This window comes from Quercus lobata, chromosome 3, assembly GCF_001633185.2.
Source record: "Quercus lobata isolate SW786 chromosome 3, ValleyOak3.0 Primary Assembly, whole genome shotgun sequence".
Taxonomy (NCBI): Eukaryota; Viridiplantae; Streptophyta; class Magnoliopsida; order Fagales; family Fagaceae; genus Quercus; species Quercus lobata.
Window position 1 is genome coordinate 69,281,948 of NC_044906.1, and position 10,363 is coordinate 69,292,310.

The following is a 10,363-nucleotide window of genomic DNA, read 5'->3' on the forward strand; positions in this document are numbered from 1 at the left end:
TGAATTATGAGTATAATTGTCTTGTTTACATAGGTATCAGAACTCAATTTGGTACCATGTGTGGCATTAAAGGAAATGCAAGATTTCAGAATGGGAGAATAAGAACTGAACTTAGATATTTTCAATTTTGTGGTTTAAAATATTAGGAAATTGTGAATTTTATGACAATCATAATTCTAACACCTTCTATCACGTGTGGAGCTTAAACTCTCCCTTAATAAACAGAGTTGAATGTGGAATTTTTAAAATTATAAATGAGAATGATTGAACTCAAAACCTATTTTCTTTGACATCATGATAAGTTATATTTAATCACTTAACCATAATTTTAACAAAATCACATTATAAGATTCTTTTGTTTCTATTTTTTTTTTTCATTATTCGTGTATTTGGAAATGGATTATTTGCATAGTGTTTATCAAAAGATATAATTTTTATTTTTTAGAAACTTTTAGATTAAATTTGTGGCAAAAAGCTAAAAATTAGCTTATTTTAACATATTTTTTAAAAATTAAAAATTAGATTATTGGAATAAAAATTGAAAAAAAAAATTCAAATAAGCAAGAGTGAAACACACTCTTCTTCAAAAATGTAGATCTGACACCTGATGAGACCCAAACTGGTAGATCTAACACTCATTTTGGGTTAGTTGTGGGTTATGATTTTCCCTTCCCAAAGTGGTCAGATTGAGTCTAGGTTGGGCACAAACTCGACCCAGATCGACCTATAAGTAGGCATAGTGTGTTGAGGGAAGCGTGCATTGATAGTAGTGTAGAACAACCTTAGTAACAAAAGCAAAATTCTTGTTACAACTTGTTTTATAAGGTTAGATAAACTTCAATAATTATGCGTTCTTGTAATGGAAGATTAAAATCTATTATTATTAAGGAAAAAGTAACATAAAAATTGAAATTATCAACATAAATACATCATGTGAGACTGTCATGGTCATGGACTGCCTTCATAAAGAAATTAATGCACCTCCCTCTCAATTGTCAACAACTCCCATGAAACAACAAAAAAAAAAAAAAAATTGTAGTTTTTAGAATAATTTGAACTTTCCTCATTTTCCTTGATCTTATATATAATATATTACTCCTATTTATGTAGGAAGTTGAAACAACCTATTCATCTTTATCTTCATCTTCGTCATAGTTGAAGGGTAGTGGCACAGACTTGAAAGCTCGGTACTTGCCAACATTGTTCAAATGTTCATTCTCCAATCTGAGCAATTATGCTTAAAATTTTATGTTTATCACAAAAATTAAGGAACTTTTTGTACTAAAATGACTTAATAAAATCTTTGTTACCTAAAGAAATTCCATATGCCACGACGAATGATCTCTAGGCTAGCTACAATGGCCATTAAGGAATTTTTATGTAAGGAAGACACTTGGAAACCCAATACAGTCTGCATCCATGCAAACCTCAGCAACACATTCAACACCTGCATGGTCATGAAGTTAAAATTAGTAGTGTTACTGTGTTAAGAAGCATGCAAATGGAGTCATGGACACTGACACAGACACGAGACAGATGGGTTTGAGATAGTTAATGATTAACGTATATCTTTGGGCATATTTTATTTATTTTTAATTATATTTTATGTTTATTTTAAGTTTTCAAAATAAATAACAACTATCAAAAGCTATTTAGATGTTACAGTTATTTTTTTCTCTTACCATTGCTCCAAAATATACACTTTTGTGAGGGACTAATAGCTTGTCTCTCAACCAACGGTTCTTAGATCGACGTTGAAGAAGCCCCCAATCTATAACAAGGTCCCAGTATGTAGCAACAATTGCTGCAATGGCTGAGAAAATCCCAGCTAATAATTTCCAACCCATTACCTTATCAGGACTATTAGCAGTCCTCAAGATAACAGCCACAATAGTCAGAAAATATTTAATGCCATTATATCCTTGCATAGGATCTCTCTCTTCATACAGGCGCCTGAGACACTAAAAGCGAAAAGGGAATTAAGTATGTCCATCAAGCAATTATCATTCAACTTGTAGCAACATAAGAAGAAGAGCAATATTTGAGGAGTCCAAATCTTCTATCCCACTAAAATTTGGACTTATATTTGAGACACAAAAGGCTTTCATAAAACTTTTCAAAACTCTCATGGATATTTAGATGTCAAGTTAAAATTGGTGTAATATCACTTTTACATTATTTTACCTTTGACACCACTTTTAGCATACACCAATTACAACATGATACCATAAATGTAATTATTGTGCCTTATTTCTTTTTTCTTTTTTTATCCCTAAACTTATTAAGTCAAAGAAATGTCTTGGTACCTGAAGGAATCGAGACCAGTATGGAATTACTGCAACAATGAAAAGGAAAGTTTCGTATACTTTGCTTTCTTCACACCTGTTCTCTCTGTGCTGGAAGTCGCCCCAAACATAGTAACAAATGTAGAACTCAAAACTTCTCAAGGCTTGCACCTGCAACAAAAATTAGAATAAAATGATCAATGAATATGATTGGGGATACATTAATGAGTAAATGGTTTTTTTGTGTGTGTTTCAAAAGTTGACACATCAATTTTTAACTTAGTAGCTTTATATAGTAAAATGTGCAGTAGTTATAGTATCATTCTTGCGCAATTGATAAACAACATGAACCAATTTAAGAACCTGGCTAGTGAATTGATCTGCCAAGAAGAAATCTGGGAGTGTCACCTGCAATAGAAAAAAATTTACAAATGTTCATACTTCATACACAAGCACCCCAGTTTTACTTACAAATCTTATGCATTACGAGTTCTTGACCAATATTTACCTTGTACAAAGGAGCACAGATACAGTGAAAGAGACTTGTAAGGAAGAAGAAACGATTTGAGCGATATATGATGTTAAATGGGCAGAATAATATGATGAACACAAACTGCAGAGAAAGAAAGGGTTAGGTTCTGCCTATATATTCAGAGGTTAAATGTGGAAATCATCAATTAAGTTTAATAATCTTACTAAAACCAAGTTCAGAGGCAGAAGTTCGGTGAATGTTCCATAATCTTTTGTTTTTGGATCCATCTCCATGTCAAGGTTCAAGAGCACAATGGCTAGTGCTAACACTGCAAGACCAAAACCGAGGAGGAGAACTTCTCGATACCCCAACTCGGTTCCTTGCTTGAATCCAAATATGAAGGAATAATTGACTTGGTATCTTCTCCAGAAGTATATATTGGAAGCATACATAACCATGTGCAGAACTATATATCCAAACAAGCTGCAGGGAGTTCAACATGTGAAACAAAAGAGTTATATATCCCCTTTGTTGGAAATGGAAGTCGTGTTCTTCTCATGAATCTGTTTTTATTCAGCTAAAACAATTTAACACTAGAAATTCTTGTTCGGTTATGTTAACATAATGATTAGATTCATCGTTTTCTTTTAGTTTATTAGTTTAAGCTTTTAGGACAAATGATACTTTATTATGATACTAGAGTAGAAAATCCTAGAAATTCAGTTTAAGAAGAAATATACCTGTAAAGGGGAAACATGGTGTCCATGTACTTTGTTACCGCTCGCTTATCCATGATATTACGTGCGCAAATAATTAAAATAAGGGCTAATATTAGAGCTACAGAGCAGCCAGCCAAAAAACCTGAAGTTTTTACAAAGACCAAATTAATTCAAGGGAAAGAAATTGATATCAGAATTGGTCCCAATTCACTGTTAAGAAGTTTAATTCATACTAAATAAAAGATCTTACCAGTGGAAAATGTTGTCCTATGTCTTTCTCTCATTGCCTGGGGTCTTAAGACTTTCATGCCTTTGGTGCGGTTAGAATTGGAGAAATGTTTGATGAATGTAGCTTCAACCCTTTCCATAAGTATGGTAATCTGAACAAAATGGCATATCAAATTTGAAAGAAAGTTACAATGGCTTTTGAGGTTTTTGAGTGGAATTTGTGATGTGTCTTTGTGTTAGAACCTCTTTCCCTCTCCCTTGTGTTTGTGTGTTTATTTCTCCAAAAAAAAAAAAAAAAAAAGATAAGATGGAAAGCACTTGATATAGCAACCCTTTTGTAAGCAAAGCCTAAAGTTTGATTTGTTTTGAGAATGAATAGAGAAATTTTACCTCATCAAAGCTTCCAAGGTAGGAGTTATCCACCATTTTCATGTAAGATTTTGATGCATTCCTTGAAGTGATCTGCAATGTTAAACTCAAAACGTAAGAACCAAAATCGATGTCTAAACCCTAGGAATAAGAGTAGTGTCTGTTTGCTAGCACGTTTTATATTTTTGTATCTTAACGTATTTGTTTATTTACAGTTTTTTTCTAAATACAACTATACTTGAAGTCTTGAACCAACTTTTCAACAAATAAGCAAATCAACGAAGTTCTCATTCTCATCCAACTGCACACTATACACAATTTTTTTTTTTTTAATTTTTTTTTTGGGGGGATGGAAATACCTTATCATATTTCTTCATGATCTTTGAAAATGCCAGTGTATTCAGGAAGCTGTATCATTCAAAGCAAAATGAGTTACTGCATCCATTTGAAAGAACGACAGGCAAACCCAACCAAATTTGATAATGAACTTCCATCTAGTACCTATAGTTCTTTAGAAGCCTAAGCTTTTGGTAAAATTCAACAAAAGCTCGCTTAAGTTGATCTTCAACTTTTCTCAAATTTTGCTTGGTAAAATTCAGCTCTGTCTGCACAGGGTGCTTGAGTAAGCCCTTAATGGTTGAACGAGGAGTCTCTAGAGTGTTTTTCATTTTCACATGACTAAGTATTTCAAGAGGAGCTGGTCTAGTGGCCTTCAGGTTATTTGGCTTCTGTTTATGAACCTTTGGGTTGACAATTTCATCCTCTTTGTCATCTTTATCATCACTTGATTCATCCGATGATGGTCTATGGCTGCTCGGACCCTCTTCAATCACATCCATGGCCATGGGTACTCTTCCTGCTCATGGAAAATTTAGTTTATTATTACAAAGTTTTACTGATTGATATCAGTTTTTACAAAAACTTTGATATGTTTGGCCTTGTTATGAACATCAAACTTGTGAAACATAGTCATAACATGCCACTATTTAGTAAGTGCACACTACAATCACTTTGATGAGTGAACCCTATCTTTCTTATCTTATTGGTGTATTTTTTGAGATCTTTAAGAAAAAACAAATTCAATTTTGTGTTTAAAATTATTTATTTATCTATTTATTTTTCACATGTTACATTAAATTATGACAGCATTAACATAATACTTCTTCTCTTAAATTTTTTTTTTTCTCTACTTTTTTCCCCTTTGGAATTGTAACTCTTGATATATATATGTTTTTTTTAAGGAAAAAAAGTTTCAATATTTTATTTTTCCCTTTTTTTAAATTTTGAGTTTTTTTGAGTTTAATTAATTTTTTAGATATGTTTCTAGGTGTTTTTGATTGTATGGTACAAAAAACTAGGTTTGAGAAAATTTGTTTAAAACTAAAAGAATAATTTCCAAAATTTATATAATTTTTAATGATACACAAAATATTATAAATAACTTTTATTAAAAATGTTTTTAATATTTTCACTAACTTACCTTTTGAATTTTTGCAATTTTATTTTATTTTATTTTGGTATGGTAGAAGTTATATATATATATATATACATATATTACATTTGTGATTGTCCCTATAATAAATGAAAATATAATTATGAATTACATTACTATTTATTAAATTAGTCCAAAATCAAAAAAAAAAAAAAAAAAATTAATGAGAGTATCCTAAAAATTTTATCACGTGCAATGTGTGAAGTCCGTGACTAATTTTTTACATAATCATACAAATTGATATATCAATCTCTTTATTTTTTCCCCATAGTTTAATAGTTACAATAATGGAGGAATAGAATTTGAATCCTAATTCTCTTTAAAAAAAAAGAAAAGAACAGAAAAAAGATACAAGCCTCTTGACAATGCATTAATTTTTTAACACAAAAAAAAAAAGTAATTCAAAAATCATTTATTATTGTTTGGGCACTAGTCAAGTTCATTGTCAAGTTAAGTTGTACGGTTTATTTTTATAGTAAAACTGATAAAGTAATTTTAGCAATTTTTCAACATGTATATACGTTTAGTATATGGTAATTTTCAATAACTTATTTATTAGATGTTAGATAAAAAGATGAAAGTTAGTTTAATTTAAAAAAATTTAATTTTAAGCTTTTTTAAATTAAAGCTGAGACAAAAAATACACAAAAAAAAAAAAAAAAAAAAAAAACTGATTACTTTTTCCCAAACACTCAACAACCATATGAAAAAGCTTCAAAAACTTACTAAAGCTTGCTCTGGCCCCTTTTGGTGTAGAAGCAGCCAATGCAGCAGCTGAAGCAGCAACATCAGAAGCAAGACGAGTCATCTCCACAGACCTATCAAAACCACCTTGAGGATTCTGCACTTTGATCCTAAAAGCAATCAAAGCATCCATTTGCTTGTTCAGCATAACTGCTTCATCACCTCCTCCACTTTAGCCTTGTAAAACTTGTCCACTTTATTTAATTCATCATCAAGTCTCCTAAAGTAAACCAATTCATATTCACCACCTTCATCGGAGGACATGAGAAACGAAGTTTGATAACTTTGCGAGCCACCATGGTTCACAGAATTGACAAGAATGGCTTGGCTTTCAATGTCATCATCAGAAGCTGATGATGGGCTTGTGGGGTGGTTGTATCTTTGTGTTAAGCCACTAAAAGCTCTATTAAGTGTGAGCTTTCGTTTAAGACCGGCTGGGGTTGCTGGTGGCTTGGTTCTTTGCTTGAAGTGTTGGATTTCTTTCAAAAGGGATTTAAGTTGATTGTAATCCATGTATGCTGTTTGCCATTCAGGCACCATTTATGCTGTGAATTCCTTTCCAAATTTCATGGTTTTTTTAGCCTTTTATTGCAGCACCAAACAATAGTGAGCTATTGTTTTCTTAGGGAGTGTAAGAGAACACCTTTGATGTAAGTACTATCTCTCTCTCTCTCTCTGTATCTATTTATACACACACACATGTTGAGGACAATCCTTGTAGGCTGGATCTTATGTTTCTTCGTGGAAAATTCATGCAGTAAAATTCCTAATGAATAGCGAGCAGACATGTGTTGGCTAAGGTTCTTCTACGTGTACGTGAGAGAGACCGTGGCAGCTCTAGGATTATTTTCTAGGGGTTCAATATATGAAACATAAATTATACAAAATGTTAAACAAAAGGTAAATTAAATATATTGACATCACCAAAATAAATATATATATATTTAATACATAAAGTTTTACAATTGCCTTTTATGATGTTTCGTATTTTGAAATTGTTGCATGATATCTTCATTATCAATCCTACTAGCTACATCTATTTCAATGTACATAGTCAAGCAATCATTCATCCACTTACTTTTCATTTGATTGATTTATTTAATATTTCTTAAGATCTAAATGAGCTTTTTTTAAGGTTTAAGATTTAGCAAATCTACTTTTGTTATTGGGCTAATTAAAATTATTTTTCTCAGATTTTAGATCAAATTGATTTGTTTTTGAGATTTTTCTGTGTCTAGAAAGGTCAAGATATTGTTAAAATGATTATATTTAAGTTTATTTCAGTTGAGCTTAAGGTTAGGGTGTTCAAAATTTTATTTTAAGTGTCAAAACAGGAAAAATAAAATAAAAATATTACAATAATAATTTTTTGGTTCAATTCAGGGGGTTCATTTGAACCCCCTGGGCTCCAAGCCGCCCCTGGAGAGAGACTACATGTATATGTGGACACGAAAAGTTTGATGAGCTGTTGTACTCACGACCCATACAAAAATTTCTCCACCACGCACTGTGAACAATGGAGAATATGGTGAAAGACTGAAAGGTCAAGGTTAAGGTCAAAATTTAGTAACCTTGATTCACATTTTGTCCCCTAAGCCAAATTCCTGGTTCCGTCTCATGTGGTGTCACATGCTTTCCATTCCATGAGTGTGGTCTTATTCATAATTATTAGTGGATAAGATCAATAAATTTGCTTGATGTGAATTTTTTTTTTTTTTTAACACAATTTACCTGTTCAATTACTGGATGCTTTCATTGTGTCTTGTCAGACAGGTTTGTTAAAGCAACTTGGTTGAATATTAGATTTGTACTTAATAGAGATCTGGTGTTTAATCTCCGCCTATACCAAAAATCGATTGGTGTTTTAATCTGATGATAATGATAAAAAGTATCATTAGGAACAGACGCTATAAGTTGAAACTCTCTTAAAAAAAAAATCCCCCTCAAAAAAAAATAATAATAATAACCATGCCTATATGGAGCCTAATGCTTTCCTTGTGCTTAAAGAATTATGGTTCCTACTATTTTACCAGGAGGTAAGTGTCCCTTGAATTCTTACAATTCTATTTGCTTGTAATTGTGCTTGTTAAAATTAAATATCAAATTAGAGCAAAACTTTTTTTTTTTTTTTTGAGAAGAAATTTGAGCAAAACTTAGTTACAGTATTTTAGGTATAGTATATTAAGTTTCTCAATTAAATTTAAATATGTTGTTATATTGAAGTTAATTGTCCTTAAAAAAATTACATTACTTGTGTCTTATTGGTCAATATAATTATATGTTTAAATTTTAATTGAATTATTCTCTCCTAATATGATGTACCTAACTAGTCTCCCCCAATAAATAAAAACGAGTTGTTTTTTCACCCTAATAAATGAAAACAGCTTTTTATTTACGAAGCCAACATGTATATGTTCTCTCCCCTCTTCTTCTCCACTTGTTATTTGTCAAAACATGCAAAGCAACAATTAAGAACACCCTTTCCAAATAACAATAAATATCAAAAAATTTAGTTAGTTGTCACATTTCAAAACAATGCTGAAAAGTAGCATCTCGAGTGTTTAAAACTCGAGTTCCAAGAAAAAACTCGAGTTTTTAAATCTTGATTTGTAAGCGGATGGGTCTGATGTGGAAAAAATCCACGTGAAAATCGAGTTTTAAAAACTCGAGTTCCATAAATTGCAGGAAAACGCCGTTATAGGGCTTTAAAATGTCACTATAAGGCTTAAAAACGCCATTATAGGGCTCCCTGAACCTAGTACGGGGTGATCATACTTATAAAAAAAATTTTGCAGGAAAATGCCGTTATAGGGATTTAAAACGTCACTATAGGGATTAAAAACGCCACTATAGGGCTCCTTGAAGTGTGGGGTGATCATATAAAAAAAAAATTGCAAGGAAACGCCACTATAGGGCTTTAAAACGTTACTATAGGACTTAAAAACGCAACTATAGGAACTCGAGTTTCTAAAACTTGAGATCTATGTGGCATTTTCAGTCCAACTCATCCAGCAAAGCGAGTCTTTGGGACTTGAGTTTTAATATGGATCTCATCTCTCGAGATGCTACTTTTCATTATTCTTTCAAATCTTGCCTAACTTACTACATAGTTACCCCTCACACTGCTAGTTTGTCCATTCCCCCCCAACAATTAACAAGGAATGAAAGAACCTAAATTGTACCATGCTCGTACAGTGTCAGAAAATATAAGAACATGACTACGAATCTTTGTACTACCCGTTTTCACTTTAAAGTTCCCATCATCTGCAAGTCATGGTAAAACACTTTAATTTTCCTTTATTGGTGAGTGTAAAAATTAAAATAAATAAAAAATTTCCAAAGCCCTCAATGTATTTATAAACACAAAATTTCAATGGGAAAATAAGATTTGTACATGATATTTTCAATGTTGTGGACTGGATGTTAGGACAAGTGTGAGCTTAAACTCCTCTTTAATAAATGAGGATGAATATGTGAAATTTTTAAAATTTTAAATGAGAAGCAGAGCGAAGAATCGAACTCAAAACCTATTTTCTTTGATACTATGATAAATTATATTTAATTTCCTAACCATAATTTTAACAAAACCACAACATAAGATTTTTTTTTTTTTTTTCTTCCCATTACTCATTTGTTTGAGAATAGATTATTCGTATACTTTTTATTAAAATATATAATTTTTAGTAAATTTTATATTAAATGTGTGATACAAGACTAAAAGCTGGCTTATTTTAACATATGTTTTAAAAAAAATAAAAATTAGAATATCTGAAAAAAAAGAGCCAAAAAAAAAAAAAATCAAATAAGCCCAAGCAAGAGTCAAACAGTCTACTTCAACAAATATGTTGTCCGCTAATGTCCAAGTGCAGTTTTAGTGTCATTTTACATGAGAAGGTCCACGGTTTGTCTGCTAGCGAGTGTTTGTCCAAGTCTGGTACTCGTCAGTGACTTACCAGCTTTTTTTTTATGGCATTTAATTGAGTTGGGTTGGGTTTGTTTCCAATGTACACGTTAGATTATTCTGACGTATCCAATTCAGTGAATTTCTCCCATC

General features: G+C 31.5%; 1 pseudogene; it reads right to left on the reverse strand.

Moving 5' to 3' along the window:
* Nucleotides 1-1,032: 1,032 nt before the first annotated feature.
* LOC115978766 lies at nucleotides 1,033-6,946 on the reverse strand (annotated as a pseudogene).
* Nucleotides 6,947-10,363: the final 3,417 nt, after the last annotated feature.